The sequence below is a fragment of the Nuphar pumila genome, chromosome 8 (assembly GCF_984573655.1).
Source record: "Nuphar pumila chromosome 8, dmNupPumi1.hap1.1, whole genome shotgun sequence".
NCBI classification, from domain to species: domain Eukaryota; kingdom Viridiplantae; phylum Streptophyta; class Magnoliopsida; order Nymphaeales; family Nymphaeaceae; genus Nuphar; species Nuphar pumila.
Genome location: NC_143256.1, coordinates 53314720 through 53335561, shown reverse-complemented (window position 1 = coordinate 53335561; position 20842 = coordinate 53314720). Strand labels below are relative to the sequence as shown.

General features: G+C 39.6%; 1 non-coding gene across 1 annotated transcript; it reads right to left on the bottom strand.

Moving 5' to 3' along the window:
- Positions 1–8019: 8019 nt before the first annotated feature.
- Positions 8020–8122, bottom strand: LOC149829937 (small nucleolar RNA R71). The gene has a single exon (XR_016433966.1). It is a non-coding gene; the product is annotated as a small nucleolar RNA R71 (small nucleolar RNA).
- Positions 8123–20842: the final 12720 nt, after the last annotated feature.

Sequence of the window (20842 nt, the reverse complement as noted above, 5' to 3'; positions counted from 1 at the left end):
GACTTCTCGGACAATCAAGAAGCTCGTTCTCAATCCCAAGGCCTTTCAGAAGTCGACAGCAATTCACAGAATCAAAGCAAGCACCGGAAATGATAAGATTGCAAAGCAGTTAGATGATTGTGCAGAATACGATCAGTCTCTTCAGGAATTACCAGAGTTCGCCGATGTTCAGAAGCAAGATGAACCATCTCTTCTAGTACAAGATCCAACTGAAGGTGTCAATATTGGTTCAGAGGAAGATCCCAAAATTCTTCAGATCGGAACCAGTCTGAGTCCGGAAGAAAAGAAAAGGCTTACAGATTTTCTCAAGCGGCATGAAGAAGTGTTCGCATGGACATATGAAGACATGCCGGGCTTAGACCCCAAATTGGTCGAACACCGTCTTGTCTTAAAGCCGAATGCTAAGCTAGTCAAGCAGAAGCTGAGAAAAATGGATCCCAGAATAGAACAACAAGTCAAAGAAGGACTTGAAGATTTGCTCAAAGCAGGATTTATCCGAGCTATTGACTACCCGGATTGGTTAGCCAATATCGTCGTTGTCCCAAAGAAAAATGGCAAAGTGAGGATTTGCATAGACTTCAGAGACCTCAATAAGGCAACTCCGAAGGATGACTATCCACTTCCAAGCATCGATCTTCTAGTCGATAGCACGGCAGGACATGCCATGTTCTCTTTCATGGATGGATATTCCGGCTACAATCAGATTAAGTTGGCCGCCCGCGACCAATCCAAAACTTCTTTAACCACGCCTTGGGGCACTTTCTGCTATACAGTTATGCCTTTTGGGCTCAAGAATGCTGGAGCAACATATCAACGAGCAATGGCCGTTATCTTTCACGATCATATGCGCAAAATCATAGAGGCGTATGTTAACGATATTCTCGTGAAATCTAAAGAGGGAGAAGATCACCTCGAAGCCCTTGATCAAGTCTTTAAGAGACTCATTCTTTACAAGTTAAGGCTTAACCTGCAAAAATGTGTCTTTGGAGTCGAATCAGGCAAACTGCTGGGTTTTTTGGTCAGCAAAAGGGGAATTGAAATTGACCCAGCCAAAACAAAGGCTATCATTGATATGCCATCCCCGAAGAATCTCAAAGAACTACGTAGCCTTCAAGGACGTATGCAGTCAATCCGGCGATTCATTTTCAATTTGGCGATGAGATGTGAGCCCTTCAACCACTTACTCAGAAAAGGAGTGAAGTTCGAATGGGGGCCAGAATGTCAGCAATCGTTCGATCGAATCAAGAAGTATCTTCTTAATCCTCCCATCCTGAAGCCGCCAGAATTGAGAAAACCTCTTTTATTATACATCTCAGTTAATCAAGTCGCATGCGGTGGATTCTTGGCGCAATACAAAGAAGGCAGCCTGATAGAACACGCCATTTATTACGTGAGTAAGACTTTCATAGATTATGAAAAGAGATACTCTCAAATAGAGAAGACCTGCCTAGCTCTGGTATGGATGTGTCAGAAGCTAAGACACTACCTGTTGGCATCAGAGGTCAAAATCCTGTCTAAACTCAATCCCCTCAAATACATCTTAGAGCAGCCTTTCCTCAGCGGACGAGTCGCAAAATGGCAAGTCTTACTGATGCAGTATGACTTAGAATATGTCTCGCAGCAATCAATCAAAGGCCAAGCAATTGCAGATCAATTGGCGGATTTTCTTCTGGCTGAAGAAGTGAAAGCCGAAGATGACTTCCCTGATGAGCAAATTTGCAATATCCAACAATTTCCAGTCTGGAATTTATTTTTCGATGGTTCTAAGAATATGGCGGGAATAGGCATCGGAATCCTATTAATCACTCCAGAAAAAGAGATGATTCCGTTTTCTCTCAAGTTAGATTTTCAATGTACCCACAATATGGCTGAATATGAAGCCCTAATTCAAGGTCTAAAGATTCTACTAGACTTCAATGTTAAGAGAGTGCATGCCTATGGTGACTCATTACTCGTTGTTAATCAAGTTCGAGCCGAATGGCAGGTCAAAGATCAGAAGTTATTTCCCTATCAGAAAATTGTTTCAGCGCTTGTCCGCAATTTTGAAGAATTTCAGTTATTCCACATCAAGAGAGATTTCAATCAAGTGGCCGATAGCCTAGCCAGTTTAGGCTCCATTATGACATTCAGAAATGGAGAATCTTGTCGCTCTTTTGAAATTGGCAGACTTGACCAACCTGCTTTCCTTTCGGCGGAGCAAGTAAACCAGGCTGAGCAAAAGAAGAAGCCTTGGTATTACAATATCAAAACTTTCATGGAAACTAGTGAATTTCCTCCAGAACTCTCAAAGAAAGAGCAACGAGCAATCCAGCGTATGTCTACTCGATACTTCATGTTGGCCAATGTCCTCTATCGTCGTGGATTCAGTTCAGAGTATTCCAGATGTTTAGATGAAGACGAAGCCAAAGAAGTCGTGCGAGAAGCACACGAAGGCATTTGTGGTGGCCACGTCGGCTACCAAACCCTTGTCTAGTGATGATGCATGAAATGCACATCATGTAAACAAGTTTTTCATGCGTTTTGTATCAAGTTTAAGGTTTTAAACCCATGTTTAGATGTGTTTTGATAGTAAGGGGCTATGGTTCGAATTTCAGAAAAATCGGAGTTAAAATGAGAGAGTTATGGCTATTTCAGTGTTTGGGCACGGATTTCGAGGTGGATCGGATCCATATCCGACCCAATTAGGTCAATTGGACCTTGGATCAACTCTTAGAAAGCCCAAAACCCAACCCACACACCTATCCATACCCATTTCAAAAAGTTTTTCTAAAAACCCCCCAGAAAGTGGCACCTAGCAATATTTTATTTTTTAACACTCTTTCTGAAAAATGTCAAAACTATAAATAGTTTTTTTTTCAAGAACCCTAGGGGTCTTTGGCTGTGTTTGGACGCCCCCTACAGTGACTCTACAGCAGCAGCTCCTTCCTCTCCATCTTCCCCAAGTGTTGGCCATTGAAGATCGACCTATGCTTGATTTTCAAGCATATTTTCAAGCTTTCTTTGGTTTCTTTTCTTTTCTTTCTTATTCCTTGCTGTCTTTTCACCATTTTTCTGTACTTTTGCAGGTGTAGCAGAGGTGGAGACCATTAACCTTGGGCGGGAGTGCGCAACACACCACCAAGGTGAGCCGGCCCTACCTCCATCCGGCTTTCTACACCCTCCGATCGCGAATCGGCTCACATGCCATCATCGGTGGATCTCCAACATGTAGCAGCTGCAATAGGTGCCGTTTTTGGTGAAGTACAGCATCCTTGAACTGTAGAAGACGTCTACATCCAGCCACGGTCCGCTCTTCTTCACCCCCCCGGTCGTCGGATCTTCCAAAAGGTAGGTCTTCTTCTTCCTTCTCTTCTAGATAAAACCGATTTGTGTGTGTGGTTTTTGTTTTGTTATTTTCTGTATGTTTCTTGTTTTTCTTTTTATTTCAACCTTAGAATAGCATGCGTGCACAGACCAGCACGTTAGATTAGGTTTTCTTTCATTGGTTGTGTATTCGATTTGTGTTTTTCCATCGTTTTTATCTAAAACGTGCAAATCGGCAAGAGGCTTTTCTAGTCGATTTGGGTTTTTTTTTCCAGCGTGTTATAGGTGTTTTCTTTTTAGAAAATCTCAGACACAAATTTCATTTTGATTCATCTTAGTCGTTAGGTTTGTTTGGGTGTTGTTTTTGCTTGAAAAGAAGAAAAATCGGCTAGACTTTTTCTAGCTGATTCTTGATTTCTACAAAAATATTTTTTCTGTTTTGCTATTTTTGTTTTGTCCAGCTTGTGTCTTGTATTGGGTTGCTGAAAATCTCATTCGAAAATTTCATTTTAGTTTATTCTAAGTAGTGGGTTGTGCGTGTGTTTCGTTTTGATTTTATTTTTGAAAAAAGAAAAAAAAATCGGCTAGGGATATTATAGCCGATCTTTATATTTTTGTTAAAATGGGGTTTAGAGTAGTAAGTTGTGTTGCTTGCTGTGTGTTTAGTGTGTTAACAGTAGCATAAATTGGTGTTAGTCGTTCAATTGTTTTAGGATTGATTTACTTAATGGTTTTAATCATTTTTCGTTTTGGTGTTTGAGTGTATTATTGAAAATTATAAAAATCAAGTTTTCTTTATTTTTTTTATGATTTTAAGTCCAGCATAGTGATGTTATTGTTAGCCTTTGTGTAATTAGGAGTCATTTTTAGTATTTTCTAACTTAGTTTTATCAAAATAGTAGTTACTTGGTTTTATTGCTTTTCGTTATTTTATAATTTTATATATTTTTTTTTATTTTCGTGTAGTTCTTCTTCTTCCCCAAGGTGGGCGGCAGCCATTAGAGCTCTCCTTGAGCTCTTGGTCGATTTTTAGAAAGTCTTAATGGTCATTAGTTGAGTTAGGAAGGTGTCTAGATTCAATGTATTAGGGTTTATTGTTTTAGCCGTTTTTAGGGTTGTATTTAGGTAAGTTTTGGAATTAGGTTAGCATTAACTCCTAGGAAATCGATTTTCCATTTATGTTCTTTTGTTCCCTAGGTATAATTAAGTCTATTAGTTTAGAAAGTAGCATCCATTGAAGTTGGCGATTTTTGAGAAGGGAGGTAATTAAAGTAATTGAAAATTGGAAAGCTTTTGGAAAAAGGATATTCTTCAAAAATCGTGTGAGGCATTTAAGGAAGATTTGAATTTTGAATGTGCATTAAAGAAGGAGTTACTCCTTAACTTTGGAAAGTGTTTTGCAATTAAACCAAAATTCCAATCTAGGTTACACGATTTCCATAGAGCATTAAAAGCATTTTAATTCCATCTTGAAAAGCAAAAATCGTGGATTTCTAGATTGGCCTTTTCAGATTTCCAAAAAGGCATTAAAGGCAATTAAGGAGTGTAACCCCCTCTTTAAATGGGGCGATTTTTGAGAATCCAAAGCATTTCAAAGTTTGAACATTGGTAATTATTACATTCCTTTTTCCAACCTCCTCCATTAAAATCGTGAACTTTGGTTACTACTTTAGTCTAGACCTAACCTAGTCAAACTGAGCCTAGGTCGAGTCAACCCCTCGTCTACACCCCCTTTGAGTCTAGTCAAAACCTAGCCTAGCCCAAGTCAAAGCCTAAACCGCACTTAGGTCAAGTCTAAAACCAAAGCCCAACCTTAGTCAAACCTAGTGGAGTCAAACTTAGTTCAAGCCTACCTAAACCGAGTTCACCCTAGTCTTGCTAAACCTAAATCCAAGACCCAACCTTGGTCAAACCTAGTCAAAGACCTAACTCGGGTCAAAACTTAGTCTAAACCTAGTGAGTCAACCGAGCTTACCTTAGCCCATTCGAGCCTAGTTGACTAAGTCAAAGTCAAAACAAAACCTAGACCTAGCCCTAGTTCGAGTCAAGTCAAACCTAACTCGAGCCTATCCAAGTTCACCCCCCTTAGCTAAACCTAAACCGAGTCCATTGGAGTCAACCGAACCTAGTTGACTAAGGAAACTCAAAACCGAACCCATCTAGACTAAACCAACCTTCGTTGACTAAGTCAACCCTCAACTGAGTCCAACCTAGTCTTAGTAACCTAACCAAGTCAAAACCTAGCCCTAGTCGAGTCCTAGTCCAACCCAAGGACGAGTCAACCTTAGCCAAACCCGAACCTAGCTAAGTTAAGATAGAGCCTAGTTGAGTCAACCATAGTCACATTCCAAGGGCTGCACCCCATGGGTCGTTAGTGGTCTCTTCTCCTTTATATTTCAGTCATCTTGTCTTTAGAATAGTTAGTTTAGTTATTTATGTAATCATTTTAGTTAGATTTTATCATTGGTTGATTGAATGTGTGATTGTTAATGTCTTTTTCTTATTAATAGTTTAGTTAGCATAGTCGTATCTAGTTTATGTGTATTGCATGTCTTATGCATATAGTTACTTTCTTGCATTAGTATTTTAGGGACATTTACATCATTAGCTCATTCAAGGCAAAGTCATGAAATGCATATCATTTGTCATTTAAATCTCATTTAGTTTTATCATAGTCAATATCAGCATATATTATGTCATATAGAAGTATTTAAGTCTGCATTATAGTTAGATTACGTTCATAGTGTTTAAAATAGATTCATATAGTGAATAGTGCATTGAAATAAAAACCAGATTTTTGCCCTATCGCACTAGCATTATTTTCTGTGCATAAACTCCGTGTTTTCCCAAAAAATTTCATCTATTCACTTTATTGACGTGTTATTTCACTGCAGACCAAATTTCAGCTCATTCGGAGTTGAGTTGGTTTGATTTTTAAGCGTTTTGCGAAAACCGCTTTTTCTGGATTTTAAATTACAGGACTGGCGATATCCTGATTTTTCTCAGATTTGAAACGCTTATATCTGGAGTTCCCGATACTGTTTTTCAATTCTGTAAAAACTGTCGTTTTGTTCAATCTGTTAGTTGCAGAACAGAATAAATTTCGGGAAAATCGGACCTCGTTTGCCCTGTCAAACAGTGGTTTTCCGATAACCTGTCAGAATGCTATTTTACACTAGTTAGGGGCAGTTTCGTAATTTTCTTAATTTCGGCCTTTTAGATTTGTTTTTAGTAGTTTCTGAATTTTAGGAGTTGCATCATCATCATACAGCATTAGTAGAGTTAAATTGAGTAATTTTAGCATTAATTTAGTATTTTAGTTAATTTTTGCTTGATAAATAGTATTTGCTTTACAATTTTCGTAAAATTAGAACTAGTCTTAGTTATTGTTTTCGTTATTCGAATAGAAAACTAACTTTGTATTTTTCTGCATCTTTAGGTTGAAAAACATATTTAGTGTCCAGGGTTATTGTCCAAGTGAGAAGATTCTTTAAGTGGCGAAACGACGGAAATACCCTTGGTGTGGAGCAGAAGACTGATTGCTTGTTTACTTTTCTTTTAGTGTTTAATTGCAGTTGTATTAACTTTGTAATTGTAGGTTGACATTTGGCATTAATAAATTGAATTTTATAGAAATATTGTGTTTAATTCCTGTTCCCTGAGGATCGACCCGTACTTACCACTTTGTGGAAAGTCGGTTTTTATATTTTTGGTTGACGATTTTCCAAAGTTTTATTGAAAATAATTGTTTTAAAAAGAGTATTCCAAAATATCAACCAAATTTTGGCGCCGTTGCCGGGGAACGGCGAATTAATTACTTTATTTCTTAGAGTTTAATTTATTATTATTTTGTTTTAGTTAGTTAATTAGTTGTTTTCTTTTTAGTTAGTAGGATTAGTAAGTGAACATAGGATTAACATAGTTAGTAAATATAGGATTCACATATTGTTCTTTTTAGGATTCACTTAATTATCATTCTGCAAGGAGCGATTAGACAGGTGGGTTTTAGAAAAACATAGTTTGTGATTTCCTGTATTTATTTGTTTTAGCATTTTAGAATAGTTTACTTTGTATTTAATTATTTAGTATAGAATTCTGACATAGCTATATAGCATATTTGTTTGTTTTTAGTTACTGTTATTTGCTTATTTACATTTTAGTATCTGTGCTAGTTTAATTTTTTAGTTAGGTCGTTTGCTTACATCTGGTCTTAGTACCAGTGTATGCAGGGTCGACGAGGTCTAGGAACCCCATTACACCCATTTGTTGACAACCCAGAGAGAATTTTACATTCTCATCGAAGTTCGGCAACAATGGCTGACATGGATCCTCCACCTCCACCCCCAGTTCTTTCACGCCCTCTGCGGGAATACTTCATTCCCACAGACTATGTTCAGGCATCCTGCATTCGGAGACCCGATGTAGGAGCGCCACATTATGAGATTAAGGCCAGCATTATTCAAATGCTTCCATCCTTTTATGGCCTTAGTCATGAGGATCCCTACCGACACTTAGATGAATTCCTCGAAATCTGTTCTACTGTTAAGATACAGAATTTCGATGATGATGCATTGAGGTTGACTCTATTCCCTTTTTCATTGAAGGACAAAGCCAAGTATTGGCTAAAGTCCTTAGATTCTGTAGAAATAGAGTCCTGGGATCAGTTGCAACAGGAGTTTCTTCGGAAATACTTTCCCATTGGTCGCACGAACCAATATCGTAGAGCCATCACTAGCTTTTCAGAGTTAGATGGTGAGCGCTTTCATGAGACCTGGGAGAGAATGAAGGATCTCCTCAGGAAATGCCCCCATCATCAGGTGCCGAAATGGCAACTGGTGCAGAGTTTCTATGATGGATTGTCTGACAAGAATCGTCAGATGATCGACTCTTCATGCGGTGGGACATTCATGCTGAAGAGCGAGGACGAAGCATGGAGGCTATTTGATACATTGGCCGAGAATTCACTCCACCATGCTTCGAGCTCTCATTCTGATAGAGCCACACCCAGCATTCAGAAGAAAGCTGACGTTCTTGAGATTGGTCCATCTACTGCACTGCAGTGTAAAGTAGACATGATTGCTCAGAAGCTGGACCAGCTTCTCTCAGGACCATCCACTACACAGCAGGTGTGTACTCTTTGTGCCAGTCCGACACACGAGATCACTGAGTGCCCTTCGGCAGCTCAGTACCCTGAATTTGTTCAAGAACAAGTTCAGGCAGCTCAGGGTTACGTCAGACCGCCAAATAACCCATTTTCATCGACATATAATCCGGGTTGGCGTAACCATCCCAATTTTTCTTGGAAGAATCCACAGTCTTCTATACAGTTGCCTTCTTCCTCTCAGCCAGTTCGGCAGTCATCTTTTACTCAGCCATTTCAAAGACCGAACTATTCTCAGTCTTCTTCTTCTTCAGTTCCTTCCCCGATTCAGCAGGAGTCTGCCCCGCAGACATCTTTTGAGGAGAGACTTCTCCAGGCATTTCAAGAGGTGAAAACCTCTAATCAGAACGCCTTCGAGAAGTGTAGCCAGATTTTGAGCTCGCATACGCAGTCCATTGCGAAGTTAGAGTCGCAAATGGGACAGTTAGCTGAGGCTATTAGTAGGAGACCCGAGGGTACATTGCCGAGTCAGGCTGTCATGAACCCGAAGGGTAAGGACCAGATGACTGGAGGCCTATTTCATACTGAGACACAGCAGCAGGCTAAATCAGTTATGGCCTTGAGGAGTGGACATGAGTATCACGTTGAGAGTAGAGAGAAGATAGAGGAGCCAGAGACCATTGTTTCACCTACGTCGGCTCAATCATCATCCCCATCCCTATCATCACCTTCATCATCTTTATCCTCAGAGAAGAAGAAGGATAGGAGTGAGCCTTCTCGCAAAGAGGAGGAGCCAGCAGAGTATATTCCCCCACCACCCTATCCCAAAGCATTAGAGTCTCCTGGTTATAGAGGGAAGCAAGGTGCGAAGATCCAGGACATGCTTGATATCTTCAAGCATGTACAAATCAACCTACCTTTGCTCGATGCTATTCAGCAGGTGCCGGCTTATGCCAAATTCCTGAAGGAGCTATGTACGCAAAAGAGGAAATCCAGAGAGCGAGTTCCTAACAGGGTCCATCTGACTGAGCAGGTGAGTTCAGTACTTCAGCATCAGACACCACCAAAGCTCAAGGACCCTGGAGCCCCTATCATTGCTTGTACTATAGGGAACATCCGGTTAGAACGCGCATTGCTCGATCTTGGAGCAAGCGTGAACATTCTGCCCGGATATTTCTTTGATTCTTTTGGGCTAGGTGAGATGAGATCGACTCCGATTACACTTCAACTGGCAGATCGTTCCGTCAAGGTACCGAGAGGTGTCTTGGAGGACGTGCTAGTTAAAGTGGATGACTTTTATTTTCCAGTCGATTTCATTATCCTTGATATGGAAGGAGTAGACAGCCAGCACCAGACTCCGATTATTTTAGGCAGACCATTCTTGGCGACTGCCAATGCGTGCATCAACTGTAGGACCGGAGCCATGGATCTCTCATTCGGCAATAGGAAGGTAAAGCTGAATATTTTCAATGCCGCGATGGGACCAGCAGGAGACATGGACTGCTTTCATGTAGACATTGCACAGGAGTTAGTGGAGGAGCAGCCCGAGTTGTACATTACTGAGGATTCTTTAGATTTGTACCATATAGAGAAGAATAGCGGTGTAGATAGTGTAGATGTGTCTAGAGTGTCGTCGGAGAGACCACCTTGGGGAGCAGTCAGGGAACCTCTTCCACCACTTGCGGAGACCCCCACCAAATCGTCGATCGAGTCACCTCCGAAACTTGAGTTGAAACCCTTACCGGATTCACTCAAGTATGCATACCTCGGAGATGATGAGACTCTGCCTGTGATCATCTCGTCCTTGCTCACTGAGGAGCAGGAACAGAAATTACTGACTATTCTTCGAGAGCACAAGGCAGCGATTGGATGGGGAGTTGCTGATCTAAAGGGGATTGATCCTTCATTCTGCATGCATAGGATCCATTGTAATGAGGAAATCAAGCCATTTAGGGATATGCAGAGAAGGCTAAATCCCAACATGAAGGAAGTGGTGAAGAAAGAGGTGGTGAAGTGGTTGGATGCCGGAATCATTTACCCTATTTCTGATAGTCAGTGGGTCAGTCCGATTCAAGTTGTGCCAAAGAAGTCAGGACTCACTGTGGTTGAGAATGAGAAGGGTGAGAAAATTCCGATGAGGACCACTACAGGATGGCGAGTCTGCATCGATTATAGGAAGTTGAATGTGGCAACTAGGAAAGATCATTTCCCATTGCCATTCATTGATCAGATCTTAGAGCGACTCGCAGGACAGAGCTACTACTGCTTTCTAGATGGATATTCAGGATACAATCAGGTAGCTGTCCATCCTGACGACCAAGAGAAGACCACGTTTACATGTCCTTATGGCACCTTCGCATTTAGACGTATGCCTTTTGGGCTTTGTAATGCCCCGGCTACTTTTCAGAGGTGCATGCTTGCTATCTTCTCGGACATGATTGATGATGTGATGGAAGTTTTTATGGACAACTTTTCTGTGTATGGCTCTTCTTTTGAAGATTGCCTCCACAAACTTGCTCGAGTACTGAGTAGGTGTGTGGATACCAATCTCGTCCTGAGTTGGGAAAAGAGCCATTTTATGGTTCAGGAGGGGATTGTACTTGGACACATTGTGTCCAAGCGTGGTATTGAGGTTGACAGAGCGAAGGTGGAATCCATTTCTCGTTTGACTCCACCCACCTCTGTGAGGCAGATTCGATCATTTTTAGGGCATGCGGGATTTTACAGGCGGTTCATAAAAGATTTCAGCAAAATCTCTCGACCGCTTTGCACGTTATTGGAGAAAGACCAGCCATTTGTTTTCGGTGAGGATTGTATGAAGGCCTTTGAGATTCTCAAAGAGGCCTTGATTACTGCACCTATTTTGAGACCTCCAGATTGGACTCTCCCATTTGAGATTATGTGCGATGCTTCTGATTATGCTATGGGGGCCATTCTAGGACAACGCATTGATAAGAAGCCCTATGTGATCTACTATGCGAGTAGAACTCTGTCTGATGCACAGATGAATTATACTACGACAGAGAAGGAACTACTTGCGGTAGTTTTCGCATTGGATAAATTTAGGTCCTATTTACTCGGTTCGAAGGTGGTTGTCTATTCTGATCATTCTGCATTGAAATATTTGTTGAATAAGAAAGACACCAAACCGAGATTAATTCGTTGGGTCCTATTACTACAGGAGTTTGATCTCGAGATTCGAGATAAGAAGGGAAGCGAGAATGTAGTAGCAGACCATCTTTCCAGACTGATCGTGGAGACCACGCAGGATCAGAGACCGATCAGTGATTCTTTCCCCGACGAGCAGATCATGTCAGTCAGTACATCGCAGTTACCCTGGTTTGCAGATATTGTGAACTATCTGGTTTCGAGGCAGATACCTGAGCATTGGAACAAGAATGAGCGTGAGAGGTTCCTATCTCAGGTGAGGCACTATTATTGGGATGAACCGGAGTTGTTCAAATACTGTGCAGATCAGATCATTAGGAGATGCGTTCCGGAGGAGGAATACCAATCCATTTTGATTTTTTCTCATTCGTTAGCCTGTGGAGGGCATTTTAGTAGTAGGAAGACGGCTGCAAAGGTTTTGCAGTCAGGATTTTATTGGCCCACACTCCACAGGGACGCTCATGAGTTCTGTAGGCGATGCCTGCGATGTCAGCAGATTGGAAACATGTCCAAGAGGGACATGATGCCCTTGCTGCCGATTTTGATAGTCGAAATTTTTGATGTTTGGGGCATTGATTTCATGGGACCATTTCCGCCCTCATTCGGAAATTTATATATTCTGGTGGCGGTTGATTATGTGTCCAAGTGGGTCGAGGCTGTGGCAACCAAGACCAATGATCACAGAGTAGTGCTTAAGTTCATTAAGCACAACATTTTCAGTCATTTTGGAGTGCCACGTGCGATGATTAGCGATGGTGGCAAGCATTTTAGGAATGTTCAGATAGCTTCTCTGCTGAGAAGATATTCTGTCAATCATAGATTCACCACTCCATATCATCCGCAGACTAGTGGACAGGTTGAAGTGTCCAATAGGGAGATTAAGCGAATTTTAGAAAAGACAGTTCGTCCGGACCGCAAGGATTGGTCCCAGCGCTTAGATGATGCACTTTGGGCATATAGAACTGCATTCAAGACTCCCATTGGCATGTCTCCGTATCGCCTTGTATTCGGGAAAGCATGCCATCTTCCTGTCGAGCTAGAGCATAGAGCGTTCTGGGCTATAAAGAAATTGAATTTTGACCTCACCCAGGCTGGCAAAGAGAGAGCACTGCAGCTCTCAGAATTAGAGGAACTCAGGAATGATGCATATGAGAATGCCAAATTATACAAAGCTCGCACTAAAGCATTTCATGATAAGTATATTGTCAGAAAAGTGTTTGAGCCAGATCAGAAAGTGTGGCTATACAATTCTCGTTTACATTTATTCCCAGGGAAGTTAAGATCGAGATGGACAGGTCCATACATTGTAAAAGAAGTATTTCCCCATGGAGCAGTGACATTATTCGATCCTATGACCCAAGGTACATTCAAAGTAAATGGGCAAAGACTGAAGCCATTCATTTCAGATGCCTTACAGGATGGTGAGTGTGAGATAGTGCATCTCACGAAGGCATGAAGATTCGACCAGAGGGATGTATCATATGTACATTATTTATTTTTCATTTCAGAGTTTTTATTTATTTAGTATTTCATTTCACATGTGCTAATTTGTGTTTTGATGTATGCAGGATGAACTTAACAATTAGTGTGTCAATTACCAGGTACAGAGAAGAGTTTTCAAAGAATTCAAGAATCAGAGGAAAATCAACTTCAAAAGCTCAGAGCAAAGCAGGTTGTATCTATCCTTTCTCCCATATTTTTGTTAGTGTCTTTTAGTGTGCATTTGCATTACATTTTTATTCATTTTGTATGCCACTAGAGACAGTGTCATTCAAGCATGGGGGGGTGGTTTAGATGCATGCACAAAAAAAAAAAATACACAAAAAAAAAAAAAAAAAATTTTGTATGACTGGTAATCAAAGTAGGCATTTAAGAACAAAGTGTAGCATATATGATTGTTTTTGGCATAATCTAACAGTTTAAAAATTTTTAAGCCCCATAAAATTTTTTTTCTCTGAACTGAATCAAATGTAGTAGTTGTTTATGAGATAATTCAAAGAAAAGATAGTATTTGATTGTTAGAAAATTTTGAATCACTTTTGTATAAGTATGCACAGTATGTTTTGAGGAAGAAATAAGCAATGGAAAGATATGTTTGAAAAATGAGTTTAAAAGAATAGAGCTACGTTTAGTTGTTGATGTCTTCGTGAATCCTAGTAGTGGAACTCAGACACGAGATGAAGTGTTTGAGTGTCTTAACGAAAAGGATAACGAAGGAGATCATCTTCTTGTCTAAGTCTATATTTGTGGCCTTTATAGTTCGAGTAAGTAGAATCTGAAAGGTGTTTTACACCTGGTGCCCCAAAGCCAACTGACTTGGGAGCCACCGGTTCGAAAGCTTGTTACATGGACTGCATAGAAAGCCTAAGAGATAGAGACATTGCACATGACAAGAGGAAGACTATACGTAAACTATTAGAATAGAAGGTCTAGTGACTCGAGCAATTAAGTCCGAGGGATACTCTGTATCTAGTGCCCTAAGGTCGGCCGACTTGGGAGTCACTGACCCAAAGCTCGCTACACGGGTCACGAAAACTGACTATTCGAAATAGTGCTCATATGAGAAGAATGCACAAGAGATCAAAAGTTGAAAATGAAAGAAAAAGAATGTGCTGAATGAGAAAATTTTTATTGCTTAAGTATATAGGTGCATTACTGTGCAGAAAATATACAAGTGAGAATAAATGAGTAAAACATGAGAATACTTGACTTTCGGAAAAAAATCATGAACTAGCTACAATATTAGAAAAGTGAAGGAAAAGAATTTTTACTGTGGAGGCATGAGATTTTTAAACTTGTTTTGAGAATGTCAATTACATGAAATATTTGTTACAACTGCATTCTTAAGAGCCTAATATTTTTGAAAGATCATCCTTGCATTTTATTGATGTTTGTGGGTAGCATCGCTGCAAACCCTCACGAGACCTTACTCGTCCACTAGTGTAAGCTAGAGGTTTAAAGGGCTTGTTGCATACGCTAAATGCAACCGTGATTCCTACGAAAGTGAGGTAGTATTATGCATTCATGCTTAGCATTTCTTGTCTTCAGTGCATATCATGATTAGGGTTTGTTAAGGGACTAACAAACATTCAAGCATGGGGGTATTTGATGATGCATGAAATGCACATCATGTAAACAAGTTTTTCATGCGTTTTGTATCAAGTTTAAGGTTTTAAACCCATGTTTAGATGTGTTTTGATAGTAAGGGGCTATGGTTCGAATTTCAGAAAAATCAGAGTTAAAATGAGAGAGTTATGGCTATTTCAGTGTTTGGGCACGGATTTCGAGGTGGATCGGATCCATATCCGACCCAATTAGGTCAATTGGACCTTGGATCAACTCTTAGAAAGCCCAAAACCCAACCCACACACCTATCCATACCCATTTCAAAAAGTTTTTCTAAAAACCCCCCAGAAAGTGGCGCCTAGCAATATTTTATTTTTTAACACTCTTTCTGAAAAATGTCAAAACTATAAATAGTTTTTTTTTCAAGAACCCTAGGGGTCTTTGGCTGTGTTTGGACGCCCCCTACAGTGACTCTACAGCAGCAGCTCCTTCCTCTCCATCTTCCCCAAGTGTTGGCCATTGAAGATCGACCTATGCTTGATTTTCAAGCATATTTTCAAGCTTTCTTTGGTTTCTTTTCTTTTCTTTCTTATTCCTTGCTGTCTTTTCACCATTTTTCTGTACTTTTGCAGGTGTAGCAGAGGTGGAGACCATTAACCTTGGGCGGGAGTGCGCAACACACCACCAAGGTGAGCCGGCCCTACCTCCATCCGGCTTTCTACACCCTCCGATCGCGAATCGGCTCACATGCCATCATCGGTGGATCTCCAACGTGTAGCAGCTGCAATAGGTGCCATTTTTGGTGAAGTACAGCATCCTTGAACTGTAGAAGACGTCTACATCCAGCCACGGTCCGCTCTTCTTCACCCCCCCCGGTCGTCGGATCTTCCAAAAGGTAGGTCTTCTTCTTCCTTCTCTTCTAGATAAAACCGATTTGTGTGTGTGGTTTTTGTTTTTTTATTTTCTGTATGTTTCTTGTTTTTCTTTTTATTTCAACCTTAGAATAGCATGCGTTCACAGACCAGCACGTTAGATTAGGTTTTCTTTCATTGGTTGTGTATTCGATTTGTGTTTTTCCATCGTTTTTATCTAAAACGTGCAAATCGGCAAGAGGCTTTTCTAGTCGATTTGGGTTTTTTTTTCCAGCGTGTTATAGGTGTTTTCTTTTTAGAAAATCTCAGACACAAATTTCATTTTGATTCATCTTAGTCGTTAGGTTTGTTTGGGTGTTGTTTTTGCTTGAAAAGAAGAAAAATCGGCTAGACTTTTTCTAGCCGATTCTTGATTTCTACAAAAATATTTTTTCTGTTTTGCTATTTTTGTTTTGTCCAGCTTGTGTCTTGTATTGGGTTGCTGAAAATCTCATTCGAAAATTTCATTTTAGTTTATTCTAAGTAGTGGGTTGTGCGTGTGTTTCGTTTTGATTTTATTTTTGAAAAAAGAAAAAAAAATCGGCTAGGGATATTCTAGCCGATCTTTATATTTTTGTTAAAATGGGGTTTAGAGTAGTAAGTTGTGTTGCTTGCTGTGTGTTTAGTGTGTTAACAGTAGCATAAATTGGTGTTAGTCGTTCAATTGTTTTAGGATTGATTTACTTAATGGTTTTAATCATTTTTCGTTTTGGTGTTTGAGTGTATTATTGAAAATTATAAAAATCGAGTTTTCTTTATTTTTTTTATGATTTTAAGTCCAGCATAGTGATGTTATTGTTAGCCTTTGTGTAATTAGGAGTCATTTTTAGTATTTTCTAACTTAGTTTTATCAAAATAGTAGTTACTTGGTTTTATTGCTTTTCGTTATTTTATAATTTTATATATTTTTTTTTATTTTCGTGTAGTTCTTCTTCTTCCCCAAGGTGGGCGGCAGCCATTAGAGCTCTCCTTGAGCTCTTGGTCGATTTTTAGAAAGTCTTAATGGTCATTAGTTGAGTTAGGAAGGTGTCTAGATTCAATGTATTAGGGTTTATTGTTTTAGCCGTTTTTAGGGTTGTATTTAGGTAAGTTTTGGAATTAGGTTAGCATTAACTCCTAGGAAATCGATTTTCCATTTATGTTCTTTTGTTCCCTAGGTATAATTAAGTCTATTAGTTTAGAAAGTAGCATCCATTGAAGTTGGCGATTTTTGAGAAGGGAGGTAATTAAAGTAATTGAAAATTGGAAAGCTTTTGGAAAAAGGATATTCTTCAAAAATCGTGTGAGGCATTTAAGGAAGATTTGAATTTTGAATGTGCATTAAAGAAGGAGTTACTCCTTAACTTTGGAAAGTGTTTTGCAATTAAACCAAAATTCCAATCTAGGTTACACGATTTCCATAGAGCATTAAAAGCATTTTAATTCCATCTTGAAAAGCAAAAATCGTGGATTTCTAGATTGGCCTTTTCAGATTTCCAAAAAGGCATTAAAGGCAATTAAGGAGTGTAACCCCCTCTTTAAATGGGGCGATTTTTGAGAATCCAAAGCATTTCAAAGTTTGAACATTGGTAATTATTACATTCCTTTTTCCAACCTCCTCCATTAAAATTGTGAACTTTGGTTACTACTTTAGTCTAGACCTAACCTAGTCAAACTGAGCCTAGGTCGAGTCAACCCCTCGTCTACACCCCCTTTGAGTCTAGTCAAAACCTAGCCTAGCCCAAGTCAAAGCCTAAACCGCACTTAGGTCAAGTCTAAAACCAAAGCCCAACCTTAGTCAAACCTAGTGGAGTCAAACTTAGTTCAAGCCTACCTAAACCGAGTTCACCCTAGTCTTGCTAAACCTAAATCCAAGACCCAACCTTGGTCAAACCTAGTCAAAGACCTAACTCGGGTCAAAACTTAGTCTAAACCTAGTGAGTCAACCGAGCTTACCTTAGCCCATTCGAGCCTAGTTGACTAAGTCAAAGTCAAAACAAAACCTAGACCTAGCCCTAGTTCGAGTCAAGTCAAACCTAACTCGAGCCTATCCAAGTTCACCCCCCTTAGCTAAACCTAAACCGAGTCCATTGGAGTCAACCGAACCTAGTTGACTAAGGAAACTCAAAACCGAACCCATCTAGACTAAACCAACCTTCGTTGACTAAGTCAACCCTCAACTGAGTCCAACCTAGTCTTAGTAACCTAACCAAGTCAAAACCTAGCCCTAGTCGAGTCCTAGTCCAACCCAAGGTCGAGTCAACCTTAGCCAAACCCGAACCTAGCTAAGTTAAGATAGAGCCTAGTTGAGTCAACCATAGTCACATTCCAAGGGCTGCACCCCATGGGTCGTTAGTGGTCTCTTCTCCTTTATATTTCAGTCATCTTGTCTTTAGAATAGTTAGTTTAGTTATTTATGTAATCATTTTAGTTAGATTTTATCATTGGTTGATTGAATGTGTGATTGTTAATGTCTTTTTCTTATTAATAGTTTAGTTAGCATAGTCGTATCTAGTTTATGTGTATTGCATGTCTTATGCATATAGTTACTTTCTTGCATTAGTATTTTAGGGACATTTACATCATTAGCTCATTCAAGGCAAAGTCATGAAATGCATATCATTTGTCATTTAAATCTCATTTAGTTTTATCATAGTCAATATCAGCATATATTATGTCATATAGAAGTATTTAAGTCTGCATTATAGTTAGATTACGTTCATAGTGTTTAAAATAGATTCATATAGTGAATAGTGCATTGAAATAAAAACCAGATTTTTGCCCTATCGCACTAGCATTATTTTCTGTGCATAAACTCTGTGTTTTCCAAAAAAATTTCGTCTATTCACTTTATTGACGTGTTATTTCACTGCAGACCAAATTTCAGCTCATTCGGAGTTGAGTTGGTTTGATTTTTAAGCGTTTTGCGAAAACCGCTTTTTCTGGATTTTAAATTACAGGACTGGCGATATCCTGATTTTTCTCAGATTTGAAACGCTTATATCTGGAGTTCCCGATACTGTTTTTCAATTCTGTAAAAACTGTCGTTTTGTTCAATCTGTTAGTTGCAGAACAGAACAAATTTCGGGAAAATCGGACCTCGTTTGCCCTGTCAAACAGTGGTTTTCCGATAACCTGTCAGAATGCTATTTTACACTAGTTAGGGGCAGTTTCGTAATTTTCTTAATTTCGGCCTTTTAGATTTGTTTTTAGTAGTTTCTGCATTTTAGGAGTTGCATCATCATCATACAGCATTAGTAGAGTTAAATTGAGTAATTTTAGCATTAATTTAGTATTTTAGTTAATTTTTGCTTGATAAATAGTATTTGCTTTACAATTTTCGTAAAATTAGAACTAGTCTTAGTTATTGTTTTCGTTATTCGAATAGAAAACTAACTTTGTATTTTTCTGCATCTTTAGGTTGAAAAACATATTTAGTGTCCAGGGTTATTGTCCAAGTGAGAAGATTCTTTAAGTGGCGAAACGACGGAAATACCCTTGGTGTGGAGCAGAAGACTGATTGCTTGTTTACTTTTCTTTTAGTGTTTAATTGCAGTTGTATTAACTTTGTAATTGTAGGTTGACATTTGGCATTAATAAATTGAATTTTATAGAAATATTGTGTTTAATTCCTGTTCCCTGAGGATCGACCCGTACTTACCACTTTGTGGAAAGTCGGTTTTTATATTTTTGGTTGACGATTTTCCAAAGTTTTATTGAAAATAATTGTTTTAAAAAGAGTATTCCAAAATATCAACCATCTAGCAAATCATAAGAGCAGGGTACTACTGGAAGACTATGCAACAAGACTGTTATCATTATGTGAAGAAGTGTGTACAATGTCAGATACACGCACCTTCTATCCATATGCCAGCAACATATTTATAATCCGTTGTTTCTCCATGGCCGTTCTCCATGTGGGCCTTCGATGTTGTAGGTCCCATCACTCCTTCAGCTTCAAATGGACACAAATACTTCCTTGCCGCAACAGAATATTTCACCAAGTGGGTAGAAGTCATCAGTCTCCGCACAGTAGAAGGCCGACACGTGGTCTCTTTTATTCACAAGAACATCCTTTGCCGTTTCGGCATCCCACATGACATTGTGTCAGACAATGGCAGTCATTTCAAGAATGAAAAGATGAAGACATTCTGCTCAAAATTCAAGATCTATCACCATTTTTCCGCTCCATATTATCCTCAAGGGAATGGTCAGGCAGAGGCCACCAACAAGATTTTAATTCGTATCTTGGAGCGAACTGTGGAAACAGGCCGTGACTGGCATGAGAAGATCCACGATGCACTATGGGCCTATCGGACCACCATTCGTACACCAACGAATGCTACCCCATCAGAACTGGTCTATGGGACAAAAGTAGTATTGCCGCTACATGTCCAGAAGCCCGCTTTGAAATTTGCTTCACTTCTGCAATTACCTCTTGATCAATACCAGCAACAGCGACTAGTGCAGCTAGACTTACTCGACGAGAGAAGGCTAAAAGCAGCAGAGCATGCTCAATCCTATCGCCAGAGAATAGCCAGGCAATATGCGAAATCTATCATCGAAAGAAGATTCAAAGTCAATGATTTCGTACTTCGATCCACAGCTTATCTCAAGCATTGTCCCGGCGGCAAATGGTTGCCAAATTGGGAAGGTCCCTATGTTGTCAAAGAAGCATTACCCCGCAACTCATATCGGGTCATCAATGCCGATGGGGTAGAATTGCCAGATCCTATTAATGCTCGACACTTGAAAAAGTTTTACACTTGAAACATTTATTCTCCTCTTGTAATCCTTCCTATTTTCTTCAAATAATGATCAAACTTTCTTTCTCAGTTACACTGGGGCATTTTTAAAATTTTGCTCTGTATATAGGCAGGATAAACAAATTCCTCATTTCACGCACTTGTGCATTCATGTGCATCAACTCATATTCATTTGCATTCAACTGCATGAACAACAATCTGGTCAGTATTGGGATTTCAACAAGCAGTCCCATCACAATTCCTAATGATTCAAAATTGAGAGGTCATCACCCATACTGAACCAAAACCCAGCGCTCGAACTGGTATTATTTCAAAATCCAGTATTCAAAATGGTACATTTTCAAAATCCCAAAACCGAGTTCCGACTCGGGTTTTTTATTCAAATCATTTTCTTTGTTGATCCGGGTTCCGACTCGTGATCTCATTACCTTATTCGAGCTCAGATGCGAGCTCTTCATTTCTTTTGTTGATCCGGGTTCCGACTCGAGATCTCTCTATTCATTCGAGCTCTGATTCGAGCTCTTCATTTTCTTTGTTGATCCGGGTTC